The 20,423-nt window shown below is 40.8% G+C and overlaps 1 protein-coding gene across 1 annotated transcript in view; it reads right to left on the bottom strand.

Moving 5' to 3' along the window:
• The window catches only part of LOC136885341 (zinc finger protein OZF), a 95,608-nt gene that overhangs the window by 22,816 nt on the left and 52,369 nt on the right, over positions 1–20,423 (bottom strand). The gene's annotated exons all lie outside the window — the stretch shown is intronic.

The raw sequence follows: 20,423 nt of genomic DNA, 5'->3' as shown, positions 1-20,423 counted from the left end.
GAGAAGTCGATCATGGAGGAAAACATACATCGTATCATGCAGTGGTCCTACCCAACTAATTCACTGCATTTACATGGCATGGCGGGATGTATGACTTCCTAACTAGCAACATTGTGGGAGGCACGAGCACGTGTTGTTATGCACTCTTTGAAGAAAATAAGTGTACAAATGAAAGGGGGGACATTGATTGCAGGTATTACAGGCTAAACCACTAGATCATCACACAAGATACTGCCACCACAAGACAACATGGATCAGAGAATATGACACTGGTTTGTTTGTCGTGTGTTTTGTGGCGTAACACACCAAGGAAAATGTGTAATACTCTGCATGTATTCATCTTTACGTGATTACATGATTTTTGTGACAAGTGATTTTCAGGTTCTCACTTAGTTTGTAAGTAAAATGGTATTTCATATTTTATTGATAGGAATATTCTCCACAAACCTGTTACGCTGCCGTAACATGTATGAAATAAATTAAAATGGAGAAATATTATTTATGAGATTCACCTCTGATGTCTGACGTAGAACAAGCACTGCCTTGCTGGAGAAAACAGGCAGGCCATGTAAACAAAGGAGTAGATAGGGTCCACTTTTCAATACAATATATCAAGTGAATAATGTTACATTAGTCTTGGGACTAGTTTCAGCCACTCAGTGGCCATCTTCAGCCAAATCAAAATTAAACAGGTAAAGTGATAACTAATACATATGTATACCAGGCAAGGACGATGTTTCTCGAATAATTATAACATTAAAATACATATAATAACACAAATTACAGTTATGACCTTCTTGTTATAATATGATGTCTTCAGTTAACTTAGGACCTCAAGAAAAGAAGTATATCTGGGAGTTACAGCCAGAATTAGGAATGAATTAACACGCAAAAAATAAAATGGACAAAAATTATTTATGAGATTCACCTCTGATGTCTGATGTAGAACAAGCACTGCCTTGCTGGAGAAACCAGGCAGGTGATGTAAACAAAGGAGTAGATAGCGAGAGGAGGGGAGGGGGAAAGAAGGGTGGGGAGGGGGAAAGGAAGGGGCGGGTTTCGTTCAGGAGGGAGGAGAGAAGTTGGGGAGGGGGAGAAGGAGAGAGAAATAAAGACTGCTGCTCAGAGGGGAATTTAAGGAGAATATAAAAGATTGAATTATTCTTATCTGAGGCAACAATTACTAAAGATGGGAATTAAAAGGTAAAAATAATGTTCGATTTTTCTGAAATTTCATTTCGATTGAAGTTAGGATTGGAAAAAGGTTCCAGATGGAAAAAAGTGTTTAACTTTGAGAATTTTCATGTCTTGGTTAATATTAGTGAGCTTATGGTTAATATTACCTATGTGCTGTCCCATGGCCGAAAATCTATTAAATTTCAGGGTGCTAACATGCTCTAAGTATCCTGTATGGAACCCCCTACCTGTTTTCCTGACAAGGTGCGTCACAATTATTAGAATAGATTCTATAAACACCGGGTTGCTATGATTAATAGAACTGGTAGGCCTATTGTGTAAAATACCTGTGTCCCTGTTAACAAGTTTTCAAGGCTATTTTGACGTCATGCTTTCTAAATATGTTCGTGATTTGGTAGAATTACTTATTATTAAACGTAAAAGTAGATAAAAAAATTTGTTTTGAGTTTTCCTTTTGTAAAGGTGGTTGGAGTTTGATGTTAATGTTTTCTCTACAAAGGAGCTGTTGTAGCCATTACATTTAGCTACACTACGAATGGTGTTAAATACATTTTTAAGTTCATTCCACACCCTTCTGCCCGATCATAGACACCCCTTCTATACTTCTTCCTTCCCTTCCCCTCGCCTCACCTCCCTTCCCATTCCTTCTTTACCCCCTTCCGTCCATCCCTGCACCTTTGTTTACATGGCCTGCCTGCTTCCAGCAAGTCAGTGCTTGTTCTTCATCAGACATTAGAGGTGAGCCTCATAAATAATTTTTCTCCATTTTAATTGATTTTCTGTGCATTTATTCATTCCTTCTTCTGGCTATCATTTCCATGTTTACTTCCCTTTATGGAGTCCTAAGACAACATAAAACATCGTAATATGACAAGAAGATCATAACCATAACTTTAATGTTATAATTAATCCTCCATTATTGTCTTTGTCTGGTGTACACATGTATTGGTTATGACATGGCCACTGAGTGGATGAAACTAATCCCAAGAGTGATATAATATTATTTACTTGATATATTGTATTGGAAAGGGCTCGTCAATTTATTTCCTATAATTGCACTTCAATACGGAACAAAACTGGAATTTATAGCTGTAATACGTGACGAATACGGGTTTCCCACTGATTTGCCGGCAGACTTCAGCTCTCGCGGGCCAAACACACACAAAGTCCTTAACGACAACTTTGGCGGAGTACTGTGCAGTTGGATGATGATGTACTCTACCTGTCTGTAAGTTAATGCAGAAAGGAACGTAGCTTTTGTTCTCCAGAGGAACGTCTGCAAAACGCGTCTGCTCTCAATGTGAGGAGCTGGCTGGCAGCTTGGTGGCAGGCGCCGTGACAAGCCAGCCGCAAAATTACACCGTCATATCTTTATGAAAATAAGTCTCATGGAATCGGAACCAAGGTTAGAGCATCCCCTGTAAGCAGGACCCAGTCATTGAGAAAGGTATGAAAGGGTTACCGCCCACGGGGGCCGATGCTAAACAAGCGACTCCCCACATTCTGTACCACATCACTGAAATACGCCTGGTCTCAGCAATGTATTAGCTGCAGAACGTCGGAAACGGTACTAGGTAGATATCTGAACTTGACACAAGGTATCTGAGCGGGGCAAGAAAAATGTAGGAGTGGAGGAAAATCATGCGACAATGGGTGTGATTACAAACTGATGTCAAGGGAACCTGAAGAACAACTAATGTCATTGGATTTGTTATATAAGTAAAATTTGATGGTTTTAGGCGAGGTGCAACAGAATGACGATCGCTTGCTGAAAATCATCTATGTTGAGGATAGAAACAAAACCATTTTTTTCAGTGCTAACGTTCCACAAACTGGCCTGTGCACGGAAACCAAATATATCTTCTGGCAACGGCTGACTCTTATCATTGCCGGTGACCTGAATGGACTTGTCGGAGGAAAGAAGAACACACAGAAACTGGCGGACATGGATATGGTGAGAAGACCGTCGACGGCCAACGAATTGCCGATTGTGCAGAAACTGATTATCAGCAAGACATGTTTCAAAAAGCACGATCCTCATCTAGTCATGTACTACAGTGGCTCCCATGCAACTCAGACTGACTACATCATTGTGAGAAGAAGGAATCTTAACATACAACAGTTGTTCCTTACAAAATCGCTGTGTAGCAACACCGCCCAGTCATCTGTATACTGCAGATAAAGTCGCCTATACCCCGCCACAAATGGACCCGGAACTTCCCGGAAATGATTTCATTTTCTTTGTCGTAAGGTACGTTTGCTGATAGGTGGAAATGCTAGGGTAGGCATCACTAGTTTTAACTTGGGAACTTTACGCGGCACTGTAATTAGATCACCGCCTCTTATATGTATAATATCTTACCTAAAAATACATTTCGTTTCATGCACACAACATTATTAGATCTATCACTTGGTTCGAAGTTTTCCTTAACCCATTTTTGCCTTAATGCTGGACCTTTTGGAAACAGCAACACTGAAGGTCATGCCCTACCCCTTACTTACATCCAGGCACACAGCACATCAAACTATAAACATAATGCATAGGTAACTAAAAATATATGAAATTACCCCTAGAGAAGAACACAAGAATCAATATTAACCTAATCACCACCGATATTTATTTATTTATTTATTTATTTATTTATTTATTTATTTATTTATTCAGTGATGAACATAACAGGCTTTTTGCCCAATTACAATGTTCACAATATACAGTAAAATTAATAGTTACACTACTAAACATTAAATGAAAAAGACAATACAAAGAATACAATGAACTACCCAAACAACACAAAGTTGGTAATACAATAAAAATATACAGTTACTACATTAATAATTATTATTTTACAGTGGTGCCTAACACAAAGTAACACATTCAGTTATACAGTCTTAGTATAAAACATGACACATTATCCAAACTAATATTCTAAAAGAAAAATAAAGTGTTTAATTTATAGGTCATTTGAAAACTGTGAATTCAAATAGAAGAGAAATCAAAGAACAACTAGAAGAATGAAATAAAAAACATACAGAAAACAGAGATAATATTCAACAGTATGTGCATTATAGGAAAGTATCACACGCCAATTCAAAGTTGATTCGATTCATGAAAAATATATCCAAATTATATGTACGGTATTTAATGTATTATAAAGTTTCAGAATTTTTTGTTTTGATTACTCAAAGTTGGCTGAATTTAGGGACCTATCCTTATATCATTATTCCCCGGCAAGTAATTCCGGAGATAATAAAACAGAATCAAGCAAAGCTGTTTAAGTACTCTTTTAATATATAGATAAGAATTAACAAGAATATTAACAGTATCAGCGAACAGAGGTAATACCAACCTACCAGCACCAAACAGTTGACCGTCACGTAGTAATGTTTGAAGGAGCAACATCTCTTAACGCGATCCACTCTTATCTTCTCACTGGTTTACCCCTTAGTCTTTTGGCGACGAAAGCACAACCGGCCTTATCTCTGTTGCCTTTCCCAACGATCGCGATGGCTTCGGAGTAGGACGTTTGGGGCCGTCACGTGCTTTCTTTCGAGAGTCTATCGATGTCTCTTCGGGGACTCGGTGAAGACTGCTCGCCTAGAAAAAGGCCTTCTGGATCTGGGAAGTGGTCACATAGCTCTCGCCAGAATCTGCTGAGAACACAAGAGGGAGCAACGAACGTTGCCAATTTAGAGGCTTCCATATCTAACGTCTGTCTGGTGGCGGTCTAATGGCCATAGTAGTAATTGTTGTTTATTTTATATGGGGTCGAATAAGGTTCTCTAAGCGCAAATGGCATTATAGCGAGAGGTAAATAACGGCAATCTTACCTCGTATTACTTCTGCAGGAGGGATGTGTTCTCTTTGAATGCCAGGGACCACTTCACCTCGCAAAGATGTATATTTACTTTCACAATGTAAGCCACGCATGTCAAGCTGACAGAGAGCGCTGCATGCATGATAAGTATATGTTAGCCCAGGACGTCAACACATAGCGGCGTACACTCCTGTACTGCGTAGTCTTTCATATAAGGACATCCGTAATTAAATGTGTTCAGAACGGCGTTTGCACAACATGCTTTGTAATCACCGTGTACTAGAAAAATTATTACTTTAAAGGTTGCCTTAAAGTATGAAGTAAAAAATAAAAGGCTTTTTTAGAGGTTTAGCATACTGAAGTCTCTTATGAACAGAGCACTGGCGTAGCCAAGGGAGGGGAGCAGTGGGGCCGCCCCCCCCCCAAAAAAAATATTTCCTGAAACTAGAGCGAGGATCAGCCGTTGTTTTACGTACGGTAAGAACAACGTAAAAACGTACGCCAAACTGTTAAGTTAACGTAGCGGCAAGAATCTACTAGCAGGGCTCAATAGGGCCATACATAATTCTCCATATTTGTACTGCTTGAATGAAAGGAAGACACTTAGGATTGTGATGCGCGGGGATATTTCTCTGTAGAGCCCTCAGTATTGAGAATGTTATCGTGTGTTGACAAATGTCAAGACATGAAGAAAGGGGCAATTAGCAAGGGATTACTCAGTAGGGGGCCGGAACGTGACCACCGAGATAACGGGGGGGCCACGTCCAGAAAGAGTTGCAAGCTTACAACATCGTGTCCGCTTTTGCATATCGGTTCCAGGAAACAACAATGTCCTCGGGTTGTGCCGTGGTTGAGAGATGTGCTGTGTTTAAGTTGCAGCATTGGGTAGACTGTGAGAGGATTGAGAGCTGCACGTTAGTTCCTCATTTTTTGCCATATAAGTAACTTTTTTGAAGATGGACCGTTTTGTCACTGTGCATCCTCTGTAAGTTATGAAAAAGTTTTTTTTACTTTAAAAATAGCAAGACAATCGCGGAGTCGTGCCTAAGTTCGATAGGTAGGCCTATATATTTTGTCAAATTCCCGGGGATTGATTGGAACCTCAAATGGCACCATCTAAAGTGCGGGTAACTATTTTGTAATTGGCGGGCGTGATAACTCAGTTCCAATGGTTCTATCTTCTCATCAGGACGGCCCAGGCTTGAATCGCAGTCGATACATGAAACATTTTTAAAATGAGAAGTCACGTTCTATTGATGCGGATTCTACTTAAAACACTAGATCCCGTCCCTTACGCTTCCTTACACTTTTAAGCCAGAACTGCATCATTTATGGTGGCTTATTTTGAGTATCCAACCATTCTTCGGACTTACCTTGTACCTTAAATGGTGTAAGTCCAGGCCAGTAGTGTGGATACAACTTTTCCTTGGAAGGGGTTGTGAAAAGATTTTTATTTTTTATTTAGAATTCGCTTTACGTCGCACCGTAGGTCTTATGACGACGATGGGAAAGGAAAGGGCTGAGAATGGGAAGAAGCGACCGTGGCCTTAATTAAGGTACAGCCCCAGCATTTGCCTCGTGTGAAAATGGGAAACCACAGAAAACCATCCTTAGGGCTACCGATAGTGGTGTTTGAACCCATTATCTTCCGGATGCAAGCACACAGCTGTGCGCCCCTAACCGCACGACCAACTCCCCCGGTGGATATAAAAAGAAAGCCGGTCCTACCTAGTGCGGTGACGGATCTTCAGTAGATATTGTTGGTTTTGATTGTTACCATGTACAATCATAGCTTTTGTACATACACCGGGTGCATTATTGAAACTGTTCGTAAAATTGATAATATCGTTCTTCGTTTGTGAGGAAGTAGAATGTTTATTTAATTTGTCTTCTTAAAAAAGGACCCACTTTGGTACTACACTCCGTGAAGGTGACTACCCTCCAGGCCATAGATATTTCGATTACGGGAGACTCAAGGAAAACTCTACTGCACCCCAAAACAAGGTTGTATCCTCCCCATCCCATGCATTTCTTAACCCCGTCAGTGCCGGGAATCGAATGCAGGATGCCTTAAGACAAATTGAAAATAAGGAGACCGAAAAGTAACCAGCCGGCCTCACGGTGTAGGGGTAGCGTGCCTGCCTCTTACCGGAGGCCCCGGGTTCGATTCCCGGCCAAGTCAAGGACTTTTACCTGGATCTGAGGGCTGGTTCGAGATACACTCAGCCCACGTGTTTATAATTGAGGAGCTATCTGACGGTGAGATGGTGGCCCCGGTCTAGAAAGTCAAGAATAATGGTGGAGAGGATTCGTCGTGCTGACCACACGACACCTCGTAATCTGCAGGCCTCCGGGCTGAACAGCGTAGGCGATGGCGCTTCGGGGCTGTTACGTCATGGAGTTTAGTTTGGAAAAGTGAACAGAGAAGGAAGCGACACCCCTACAAGGCTCCTTAGCTTCCAGCTAGTTCTTCCGTCCGGCCTCGTGCATTTAGGACAGTAAGAAAACGTACGCCTTAATAAATGCTCCTCATAAAACTTTGTAAAAATACTAACTGCATTTAATTTCAAACGCCTTCTTTTCATGTGGCTCAGTTGGTTGTGTCTCTGTTCTTCTGAGTCCGAGTTCCCAGGTTCAAATCCCGGCTTGGATCGGTAACCCTTAAAACGGTGTTGAAATGGCAACAGCTCAGTGCCGTTGGTTTCTGACACGTTAATAAAAATTATACATACGAATATTAGCGTCACAAAACTCTAACTTTATACTACTATATTCTGTATCCCAGGCTTGCGAGGAAAGTAATTAACAGTTTACTTTACGTCGCACCGACACAGATAGGCCTTATGGCGACGGTGGGATACGAAAGGCTTAGGAGTGGGAAGGAAGCGGGCCGACAGTGGGGTTCGAATCCACTATCTCCCGGATGCAAGCTCACAACTGCGTGGCCCTAACCGCGTTGGAAACTAATAGGACAAGGTAAACCCTACATAACATATGTTGTAACGCGTATTTTTCTTTACCAACTAACAAAATATCTATACCCATACGCTTTACATTATATGTTTGTTTGTTTGTTAGTGCCTTCAGTACAGTGGCGAAGTTAGGGCTCCAGGCCTTCTCGTACACTTAACCAAATACTAATCAGAATCTTAAATAAAATACTGAGATACTTAAAATAGTTAAAACTACATAAATTAATAGAATTGAAAATAAATTTAAATAAATTACTTACTAAATTAATATTAGAACTAATTAATATTAAAAACTCTTAAAAATGGCTAATCCTCAGGAACGCACACATTCATACTTCAACCATTCAGTCAGCTGTCCTCAGCAGGTAGTCTCGGGCAGGTGACCTTAAATCGTGATTTAAAAAGGCTAGTTTCTCTGACCTGAACTGGCAGGGAATTACATAATCTGTCAACAGTCACCACAAATTATCTATAAATGTTATTTTTGCGGTGCAGTGAAATAGAAATAATGAATCTAGAACGTGTATTTAAGTTGTGAAATGATGATAAAGAGATGAATTTAGAAGAAATATACAGTGGCTGACTTTCAGCTACCACTCTGATCACCATCTTTAAAGTGTGTAGCTGCCGACGTTTATCAGACATCAGCCATGAGACAGCCTGATAGTATGGGGTGATATGAACATCGTACCCGATAATGTAAATAAATCGCAGCCAGGAATTCAGTGCTCGTTGAAGTTTAAGTGTTTCTTCTCTCGTCATGTCAACTAAAACAACGTCACAATAATCAAGAATAGTGAGAATGAGTGTCTGTATTCGTTTGGCCTGTAGCTCAAATGAAAATGCATCCCTCTGCCGTTTAAGAGGGTGAAGAACTCCAAAAAAAATTTAAGTATTTGTTTCGCGTGATCAGACCAATCAACTGCTTCATTCATCATTACGCCGGAATTTTAAACCGTTTTACTGTAGGGAATAATTCAGTAGGATAGGCGGGATTGCGACATTGTTTGAGCAACTCAGTAATTTTCGTGATCCAATTATAATTGTCTGAGTTCTTTTGCAGTTTAGTACAAGAGAGCTTCGTTGTGCATATACAGTACACTGAGTCATCGGAGGTCCCTGTTAATATCTTGTCTTGCAGTGTCGATATATTTGAAGATCGTCAGCACAGAGGTCACGTGTGTTATCTCCTGTCACAGATGGTATGTCATTGATAAAATACCCAAAATTAGGGGCCGTAGAATACTGCCCTGTGGGGCAACACTAAGTTTCATTTTTCATTTAGAGGCCTTATCGTTTACTGTTACATGCTGTTGACGGTTACTCAAATAAGAACGAAAAACCTTAAGCACAGCCAGGTCGAAATTAAGCAGTTCCATTATCTTTATCATAGTCGGAATTACTATAGTGTCGAAGGCGCTACTGAAGTCAAGAAGGATACGTATAGTGAGCAATCGTTTGTCCATAGCGTTTCTAATGTCTTCAGTAAACTTCAAAATTGCTGTCGCGGTACTGTGACCCTTCTCAAATCCAGATTGTAAAGGGTACAAAAGAGAATTTTTATGGGTATTCCAGAACTTCCTCGTATACTAAACATTCAAAGTTTTTAGAAAGCGCTGGGAGTACGGACATAGGACGAGAGTCAGAGGGTGATTGTGGGTCTAAACTCTTAGGTACCGATACAATATTGGCTGTTTTCCAGACAGTAGGGAAAGTTCCGTTTAGTAAACAGTAGTTCAGTATGTGTGTCAGTATAGGCGAGATAGCACCCATAATGTTATGTATAAAAGTAATAGGAATATCATCTACACCTGTAGTCTTTGATTTAATCGAGTACAAAGCTTTTTAACCTGATTTTCTGTGACACTGTGTAATGTGAATGGTGGATTGGCTGGAGGAGAGGGCGGTGAGTCGGAAAAGTTAATTTGGGTAGGTTGATTATTTATTCTACTAAAGTAATCGTTCAGTTTGTCAAGGGGAATGTCAGGAGTTGTCTGTCTCTGTTGATGTTTTCCTATTCCCAGAGCTCTAAACTGGTCCCGTGCGAGATAAGAATTTAAGTTGTTAGCTAAATTCCGAAAATATATACATTTTTAAATTTTTTCTTAACTGCTTTGTGCGATTTCTTAAGATGCGGTTAGATTCGAAGTCGGTGCCATCTAGGGTTTGTTTATGATGTCGAAATAACGAGTCACGGTGGGCCATCATTCTCTTGCCTTCATCATCTAGCCATGGACAAGAAGAACGAGAAACCTGTATTCGAGGCGTATGTGTGTGTATATCTTTGCCGCATTATTTGTATAAAATGTCACTTCTTTATTGCTTATCACATGACCATTATTATAATAACATCACCGTATTTATTATAAACCAGAATATTGCATCCTTACTCAAACTGTTTATCCTTGCATTCATTTCACTTGTACTCGGAATATATGAAATGCTGCAGTTATGTTGGGATGGGAGTAACAGTGGTAGCCCGGGGCCGGGGGGTGCGGGGGTTGTCGTCCAAGAAGTCCAGACACCTCAGGAGTTTTAACGAATGTACTTTTATTGAGCATTTTATATATAATGTACATTAATATTAGCTTACGGAGTCCGACTCATTGGCTGAATGATTAGTGTTGAGGCCTTCGGTTCAGACGGTCCCGGGTTCGATTCCCGGCTGAGTTGGGGATTTTAATCACGTCTGATTATTTCTTCTGGCTGGGGATTAGGTGTTTGTCCCAACATATTCATATTCAAACAACATACTACACTACCAACCACCAAAGAAACACACAACGCTGATCAAATCCCTCTATATAGGGTTGGCGTCGGGAAGGACATCCGGCCGTAAAACAGGGCCAAATCCACATGTGCTACACAGTTCGCACCCGCGACCCCACAGATGTGGGAAAAGCGGGGGAAGAAGGAGAAGAAGAAGATTACTATTAGCTTCCGGAATCCGCACAAATCCACCACTCTTACTTGGATCCAAGGACACCCATTTCCTTTTTCGGTATTCTACACCAACTAAACTATGAAATTTTGGACACCTATCAAAATAAAATTCTGGATGAATGCCCCCCCCCCCTTCCCAAACTGAAATCCTGGCTACGCTACTGGAACAGAGTTATGACGCAGAACAATCCCTAGTACTATGCTGCTTCTATATCGTATCTATAGCATAAACGTCATAATTTTATCACTTGAAACAAAGGAAAATATTACACGATAAATGTAGCTTCTCCCCAAGTAAAATAATGATACAAAAGTACACAAATACAGATATATGCTAACAATATACTTTGGCAATCCTTATGCCACAGAGTATGTTTCAACCAGTACTTGTACACCAAAACAGGCGGCACGTAAGCGCATCATCCTCCATATTTCCTGCGGCACTACCACTGCCATTGGTATATGCTGTACGATGACACTTCCAGAAACAAAGGGAATCAGATTTAGTTACCAACTAGCGCAGAAAATGTATTCTGAACAATATGGGCCAGTGGGTGACAACAAGAGGAGGGGGAGTATTGCTGTGGGTGGGGGCGGTAGAATAACACCCACCGTACCCCTGCCCGTCGTAAGTGAGGAGCCTAGCACAAGTGGAAGCGTTGCCGGAATTCAGCTAAGGGCCCCGTGGTCTCCAACACAAGCACGGAAGCACAGAGCCCTAGGGCTCCTATTAGTTGCCTCTTACGACAGCTAGGGGATACCATGGGTGTTATTCTACTGCCCCCACCCACAGAGGGAGTAGGGATGTTGAATATAGCATAAATTTGCAGTCCCTGAGCAAGGAAAATATCTGTTTACATCGATGCGGCCGGGATTCCATCCTGAAGCCCCGAAGGCCAAGATGGTGGCCATTCAAGCATGTGGCCGGACGATCTGCTGATGTCTGCATATCTCTCTGTATTACATTGTACATAATTATGTAGTGTTAGTGTGATATATGAAATTTTCACATAGGCCTTGCAATTTTTTATATATAAGTAGACCTATTGTGTGTATTTTTGTTGTGCTTGGTATAATTTGTGTATACTAACACCAACACGTTGACAATGTTGTTTCGTATGGCTTTGAGAATTTATTACGTTATTTTTAGCTATATTTCGCAAATCTACAATACGTATGAGGCAAATCAAACTTGATATAATAATAGTATATTTGGTCCCATAATTCCGAATCTTTAAGCTATTGCGATTTAAAAAGTGTTCAGGAGTCTTGAGTGCGTATCTTTACGATTAAGATGCCCTTTTAATCCGTCACTTCGGTAAAAACACGAAAATGTCTCATCTTGGAGGAATTAAATGGCACTGGTGAGCTTCCCAATATGGTGACTGGCACAAAACTCGGCTTTCGAGTAAACATAGCCATTTATATATTATTCATGCATGCGCTCCAATTGAAAAATCTAACAGCTACAATGAGGCTCTTTTATTCAATGTTTGTCTTTATCTAATAATAATGGTGAATGCCTTTCAGTACCGGGAGTATCGGAGGACAAGTTCGGCTCGCCAGATGCAGGTCTTTCCGACTTGACGCCGTAGGCAACCAGCATGACACAATCTGGTAACCAGTGATAATTTAGTGGCTTAAATTTAAATTCTAAGCATTATATTATGACTACCAGTGCGGTTTTCTAAATAACAAAACTATGAATGCAACTGTTGATATTGTAATTCAGCTTCAAGGTGCCTTAAATAAAGATTATCTAGCCGTAGGCTTAATTACAACAAACTTGATACAGTGAACCAGGGGTTTCTAATGGTATAACTAATCGAAATTGGTATATGTGGAATAGCTTTTAGATGGTTTTTAAACACAGGACACAATATGTACATCTTTGAAACCTATAAAACTAGGAGTTCCTCAGGAATCTTCTGGACCAGTACTATTTATAATTGTTATTAATGATATAGGATAATTGGATCCAGGATGTAACATGACACTAACCTCTTTCATACCCAAAAAACAGTGAGGTATCAACAAAAAGTCAGGTATGATTTTGGGATTCTCCTTCTTCTCTCCTTTCCTGGTCGTATGTACCCATAAAGCGGACATTCCTGAGCTCACCTAGCATCCGCACGTCTGACGCCATGGATTATTGTAAATAATAATAATAATAATAATAATAATAATAATAATAATAATAATAATAATAATAATAATAGGCCTACTGTTTCCTAGCACTAATAAGTAACAAATATCAGGAAATCAATATTTACATCTAGTAAGAGGTGGCGGTGGTGATTATTGTTTTAAGAGGTAGTAAAAGACAACATCCTCTATATGACACTAATCAATGGGGAAAAAAGGGAAGGGGTCCAACATTTGAAAACACGCAGACGTCATCCTATGAAAGACAAGGGCCACAAAGGGCACAAAAATCAAAGACTCCCTAGGCCTTGAGTGTTCTAATACGTCAGACTTGTAAAAGAAAAAGAACTGACCAATGGTGATCGGATATCGTAGATGAAAGTGAAGAGACTGGCACAAGTGTGTGGAAGCAATGCCAGGACTCAGATCAGGACCCGTGGTTGCCAACCCACGCTCCCAATTTGTGAGCCCCTCTGGGGCCCCTTGAATCGCACCTTACAACAGGAAGGGGGTACCGTGTGTGTTATTCTATCCCCCGTGCCCACAGTGGGATTACACCTGGTAAGAAAATTCGCACAAGCCTGTGACCGAGGAAAAGAAAAGAACTGTTTGTCAAAATATAGCTTGAGGATGTGCAATTACCTGCACATATACAAACAAGGGTGGTGGTGAACTGTTCTGTTCCCTGCCTGTCGTACAGGATCACTAAAAGGGCCACTAGTTTGTGGCAGCCTCTTCGCTTTCAGCTTTCCTAATCAACCTCCACTATATTCGCCACAGGTTGTTTGTCTCTGACATACGGGACTGGTGATGGTGGTAGAGGTCCACCACCTCCAAGAATGAAGGTATCGGCAAAACACGCTAGGCCTCGCAAACTGGACACTGTGAGCAGGTTGCAGACTGAGCTAGGGGAACCGTGGTCGCTACACAGAGAGTCATCCAATGTCGGCTGTGGACTGCTAGTATCTGATTACTACTTCGCACCAGGACTTGATATAACTTCCGAGTAAAGCATCGCTGCGAAATTCTTCATTTGAGAGTAACGTTGTGCACACCGATCTCGCGAAAACTAAGTTCCCTTGCACTGACGTGACCTTCATGAATTGCTAGGGGCAACGAAGTTGAACTTTCAATTTGCATTCAGAACAGGTTGACAGACACAAGCTCTCGTACAAGAACCGAGGACGCAGGTACAGTTTTGAGCTCCTGGTCTACTAATAATTAACGGAACACGCTAGTGGCGTGTAGCAGGGGAGAGCACAGATGTGCTCAGTCATCAGCAACAATTCCTTCAATTGTATACACTATTATGACTTGATTTGGCACTTATTTATTCCCTTGGAAAGTTTATTCAAAAGTTTGAATATTTTTCTCCTTCGCCTCTAATATTTTACTACATTGTCGTATGATTCTTTCGTATTCACCCGGATTACTTTTTATCCTCGCATCTAGATGGCCCCTCAATGAGTGTTACTGACCACACATCTACTGATGTCCAGAAGCAGAAAACGGTTCGCCCTGGGCTGAGAACAAGTGGATGTAAAAATCTAAGACTGACCAGGAGAAAACTCATGAAATTTCCTTTGCTCCTTTCACACACGGACCTGACGTTTTTCTACTTTAATATCCCTCTCATGCATGGTGTCCTCATATGAGGACATCCGAATTTTTAGGCATTATTTATTCCCTGGAGTTTCCAAAGACGGAGGTAAAGTTATTAAAAGATTATTTTAGGTTGCTAAGAGTGGAAAACATCAGTTTTATAAACAACCAGTTGATGGCAGCATTTAATTGGCATAATTGAAAACATGATATTCATGGTTTGCCATTTTATGAGAAGTCATCAGTTTCCAATTGTTTTGAGCTGTTCCTATCTTGAAAATGCCCAACGTAAGTGTGTATTCTTCATTTTGTGTATTCTACTATCATTACCAATATAATTTAGCTTATTCTGGTTTATAGTCTTTACACAATATTGGTATAATACGGGCGTCCATATATGAGGACATCATGCAACAAACTACCATGTGTTTTTTTGAGGTTAGCTTGTAGTCTCAACTGCTTCAGCCAATATTTATTTTCCAGGATTCTCCAAATGGTTTGTAATATCAGATGAGCAAGTGATGTTTGTAGGACAAGATTATAGTAGTTTACATTCCCACCAGATAGCAGCATTTAACTGATTGCATGAAAAAATCAGTGTTCGTGTTTCTCCAGTGTCAAGCAATATACTATATTTACTTTGAGCTGTTTCACTGTGAAGATGTCTCAGGTAGGTTTGCAACTTACAATTTTAAAGAATGTATTCAAATTGTAAAAATCCAAACCAAACCCCATGGCACCACAGCCCTTGAAGGGCCTGGGCCCACCAAGCGACCACCGCTCAGCCCGAAGGCCTGCAGATTACGAGGTGGTGTGTGGTCAGCACAACGAATCCTCTCGGCTCCCACTCCTGGCTTTCTAGACCGGGGGGCGCTATCTCACCGTCAGATAGCTTCTTAATTCTAATCACGTAGGCTGAGTGGACCTCGAACCAGCCCTCAGGTCCAGGTAAAAATCCCTGACCTGGCCGGAAATCGAACCCGGCTCCTCCGGGTAAGAGGCAGGCACACTACCCCTACACCACGGGGCTGGCCATTAAAATTGTAACAGCAATTATTATGAGAAATGATTGCATAACCTCAGTGTAAGATTTGAGCTGACGTGCCTCTTATCACAGTATTTCTCAGGATAGTTACCATGTGCTAAATACCAATTAGTAAATGCTTGGTTACTATGGAAAATGGACTGTAAGACCCCTATACACCTGCTCGAGTTCAAGAGTCGAGTGGCAACAGGACTTCAGTAGTGAGGCAGAAGAAGCACCACGGAAGAGGGGACGGCGATGCACAAATGGCCCATAACTACCACTCAAGAACAGTTCAGCTTAAGCCACGGGCGAGTGCAGACGTATTGAGTGGAGGGTCCCGGGAGTAGGGAGTGGTAGTGCTGAGTGCAGGAAGGTAGCGAGGAGCTTACAGGCCATGATTGGTGTAGAGCAGTATAGAGCGACCATAGGAAGATGGCAGGGAAGAAAGAAGAAGTGAAGCTAGGAGGGCGCATAATAGAAACAGAAAAGAAAGGTGAATTAATTCTATCAGCGGCGGTGATTATAATATTATTATGGATTGCGGGGGTCGAACTGAACCCAGGTCCGACCCACAGTGGAAATGAGAGCAGGGAAGACTTCGAAGAATTCAGAAGAGTGGTAAAAGAGGTGATTGTAAAAGTCTGCCCCTTTGAGCAAATCAAAAATGTGATACAAGAGCAAACAAGGGAGTTTGAGAAAATGAAGATATTGTTCCGAGAAAGGGCAGAGGATACAACATCGCAAGTGAGGAACATGCCGAAGAAGTTGTAACATTAAGGGAGAAAGTAGGACGATTAGAAGAGGAGACGCTGAAACTGAAAGCAGAAGTGGAAGCCAACACTCTACATCGTAGGAAGAAATGTTTATTTATATATGGTGTGCCTGAGGAGAAAAAAGAGGACAAAGTGCTTACAATTTATAAGGTGGTGGACCTAATACAGGGGAAAATGAAAATTAATTTTAGTCAAGTGGATATAGACGACGTGCAAAGAGTGGGAAGGAGAGGTAAAAGGCCGATCAAAGTACAACTGTTTTCTACGTTGATGGCGGATATTGTGGTAGGCAATGCGGGTAATATGGAGGGGAAAAAATATGGATCAAGAGGGACGTGGGAATGGAAGCGATCACGAACGAGCGAATTCTTAGAAAACACATGATACGAGAGAAACTGCAAGGGCTGAGAGCGATTATCAGAGGACAAGAGCTGGTGGTGTCAAGCAACAGCTGGAGTAGGATCTGGTCTGTGAAACAATTGATGGACCTAGAAATGAAGATAAAACAAGACGAAGAAGCAGAGAGAAGTGCAGCGATCAGTGGGAAAGATAGGCAAGTGAAAGGTAGTGATATGGAGGAAGAGGGGGTAGGCAGTGATGTGAATACCAAAAGTATCAGTGTACGGTGTGAAGAGAGGCAGGAAGAGGTGCCATAAGCAGTCAAGAGAACAGGAAAGGAAGGGAAAGCAGTGAAGTAAGGGAAACGCAAAGGCTGGGAAGTGAAAACAGTGGAGTAAGGCAAGATCAGGGTAAACAAGTAAGGTCAGAGGTAACCCGGCAGAGTTTCTGGCAGAATTATGATCAGAGTTGGAGCAGATGGAGAAATAGAGACTTAACGGTCATGTGGAGAGTTACGAAAAGTAATGAGGGTATTGTAACAAGAAGCAAAACCAATAATAAAGTGAGTAAGTAATTAAGGGCATGATTGTCGAAGAAGTAAGAGATGGAGGTGGTGTTTGTGGAGTTGGAAGTTATGATGGTATTTATTTGTGAAGGCTGAAATGTGGTGATGGAGAAGTGGTATGTAAGTTATGATGTGTTATAGGGCTGAAATGTGGTGTTGGAGAAGTGGTGGTATAAGATGGTGGATGGCAGAAGGTGAGTGTAATGGTCGAAGAAGTAGAGGTGGTATATGAGGTGGAATTGGTGTTATATTGCTGAAATGTGGTGTTGGAAGTTATTGAGGGCTTGGTATTTATGATTAAGTGAGGAGGTGTTATATTGTTGAAATGTGGTGTTGGAGAAGTGGTGATATAAGATGGTGGATGGCAGAAATTGAGTGTTATTGTTGAAGAAGTAGAGGTGGTATATGTTGAAATGTGGTGTTGGAGAAGTATGGAGAAGTGGTGGTGTATTCATGAGTAAGCTGTAAGTGAAGACGGTTTGGTATTTAATCTGATTATTCCTGAATTTTTTACGGAGAGGTGGTATATGAGGTGGGCTGGTGCTATATTGCTGAAATGTGGTCTTGGAAAGGGCGGAGATGGATAAGTTATTGAGGGCTATTGCCGAAATGTGCTATTGGAGAAGTGGTCGTATAAGATGGTTGAAATGTGGTGATGGAGAACTGATATGTAGAGTTATTGACGGCTTGGTATTTATGATTATGTGTTATGATTAAGTTATGATGTGTCATATTGCTGAAATGAGGTGTTGGAGAAGTGGTGGTATAAAATGGTTGAAGTTACTGAGGACCATTGTTGAAATGTGGTGAGAAGTGGTGTTATTTTGTAAATTTTAGATTTTGTAAATTTTGATTTGGTGGTGTATTGTGGAAGGTATATGAGGTGGATCTGAAATGAAAATTGTGGGTAAGAGGTGGTATCTGAATCCGGGAGTTGGTATGGGTAGATGGTTTATTTATTGCTGAATTATTTTAGAGTTGGGAAGTGGTAATATTGTATTTGTGTTTGATATTAGTAAGTTGATGCAATCAGATCATTGATTACTGAATTAGGGAGAATGAGAGGTGGTATATGAGGTAATGTGTTGGTATTAAATGGTAGTTGTATTGATGAATGTTTGGAGTTGTAGAGGTGATTTTATTATCTATTGAAATGAAATGTGGCGTGGAAGAACTGTTGGTACATGAGTGTTTGGTTTTTGTAGACGAAGATGGTTTGGTATTGAGAGGTTTTATTTATTGCTGAAATTTTTGGAGTTGGAGAGGTGATTGTATTAAGTGGTGTCATTTTGTAAATTTTGGTTTGGTGGCGTGTGTTGTATTATTTTTCTATACCTTTTTGGTACAGTAGGTGTATTTTGTAAGAGTAAATGCAGGTTGGTAAATGTAATGTATGGTGGATCGGAATGCAATTGCAGAATGTTGGTTGTTATGGTTTGGACAGTGAGTAAGGTAGAGAACAATGAAGATGACGTATGTGCTGAATGCACAAGGACACGTAATGAGTGATGGTTGCGATAGCAAATTTAATGCTGAGCGTGGCTTGGGTTTTAAATGAGATCAAGCATGAGTAAATAAGGATAAGTTGCAATACGAGCAGTATTAATGTGTTGTAAGAGAAGTGGTATTTAAGGTAAGTGTGGAGGGAGACCAGTGTTGAGATTTGATTGTATGATTTTTCTTTTCCCTTTCTATGTAGGGTAGTATGGGACCAGCAATGAGGAATTGGGTCAAGAAAAGTGGTATTTTATATTTTTATGTGATAAGGCTAACGGTTCCTCGAGGGAATCAACTGTAGGCCAGTTGGTTTCTAAGTTATTATTATTTTCTTTTGTGTTACAATTATTTTATTTATTGTTGTGAACGTGGTGGCTTAGGTTGGATTATTTTATTATGAACTTGTATTTGGGGCTGAACGCCTGTTATGTTCATGAATAAATACAATACAATACAATACCACTCAAGAAACAAGCTATACATACTGTGCCTGCTGAAAAGAGGATGGATGGAGTAGTACATTATCCGCAGAAAACAGAGGCTAGAAATGCCAACAGGTGCCGTGACAAAAACTGCGCTAGTAAACCCAGTATATTTGTGGAAAATGTAATGTACCACTATGTCAGAGTGCTTTCAGAGTTTCCATACCATTGCCTGAAATATGAACATGTGAAGTACATCAGTTACATATAAATAACCCAGTAGGACCAGTGTAATTTTGCTGTACTCATGCACTTGCCCCAGGTGCAAAAAGTTCTTGTAAATACTAGTACAATAAACCAAAGTAGTAAATGTATGACTTGTTGACATTATTCCACTATTCCCGCCAAGTATGGCAACGTCGTTTTGTGTTTTATGTTTGTATCACCTAATAGGGTCATTTTAACCAGGAAAACCCCTTTACAATATTTTTAATTTAATTTTTCTTAAATTCATGCATGAGAGGGATATTCTATCTCAGATAAAATGACACATAGGCTTGGACAGCTCTCCGGTGTACATCATGGAGTGTACAGAGAAGGTGCTGTACTGGCTAGGGAACTTATTACTTCTACGCTGTGTGCGATCGCATGTGCCTGGCTACATTTCCAAAATTAGAGAAGGTCTTGTGGGAATCCGAACCCTGTGTAGTAGTTAGTGGGATATAAAAGGAAAATAACATTATTAAATCTCATGCGGCTTCAGCCCGGCGTGACGTGACGGTCGTGGGCACCGACAGCGTGCGAATGACTTTCTATAAAACACGCTGCAGTTCGTCATCTCACCAGAGTAGTTCACTTTTGCATGCTTATGTTACATGATTCTCTGAACATTTTACAGCATTACTTAGCATGCGTTTGTTCTCACACCTGTGTGCATTCTAATTTAAATTGACTGTCTGAAATATATGCCACAGACATTGCAAAGTCTGGCTTCTCGCCTGTGTCAGTCCGAATTTGAACTGTATGTGTGGCTCTCTGACTGGGGGATTTGCTGCAGATATTGCACTAGAGTGCCTTCACTGTTGTATGAGTCGTCACGTGTGCCGTAAGCATACTACTTCGGTAA

This window comes from Anabrus simplex, chromosome 14 (assembly GCF_040414725.1).
Source record: "Anabrus simplex isolate iqAnaSimp1 chromosome 14, ASM4041472v1, whole genome shotgun sequence".
Classification (NCBI taxonomy): Eukaryota; Metazoa; Arthropoda; class Insecta; order Orthoptera; family Tettigoniidae; genus Anabrus; species Anabrus simplex.
Note: the sequence above shows the minus strand (reverse complement) of the source record. Positions and strands in the feature narration are given on the sequence as shown.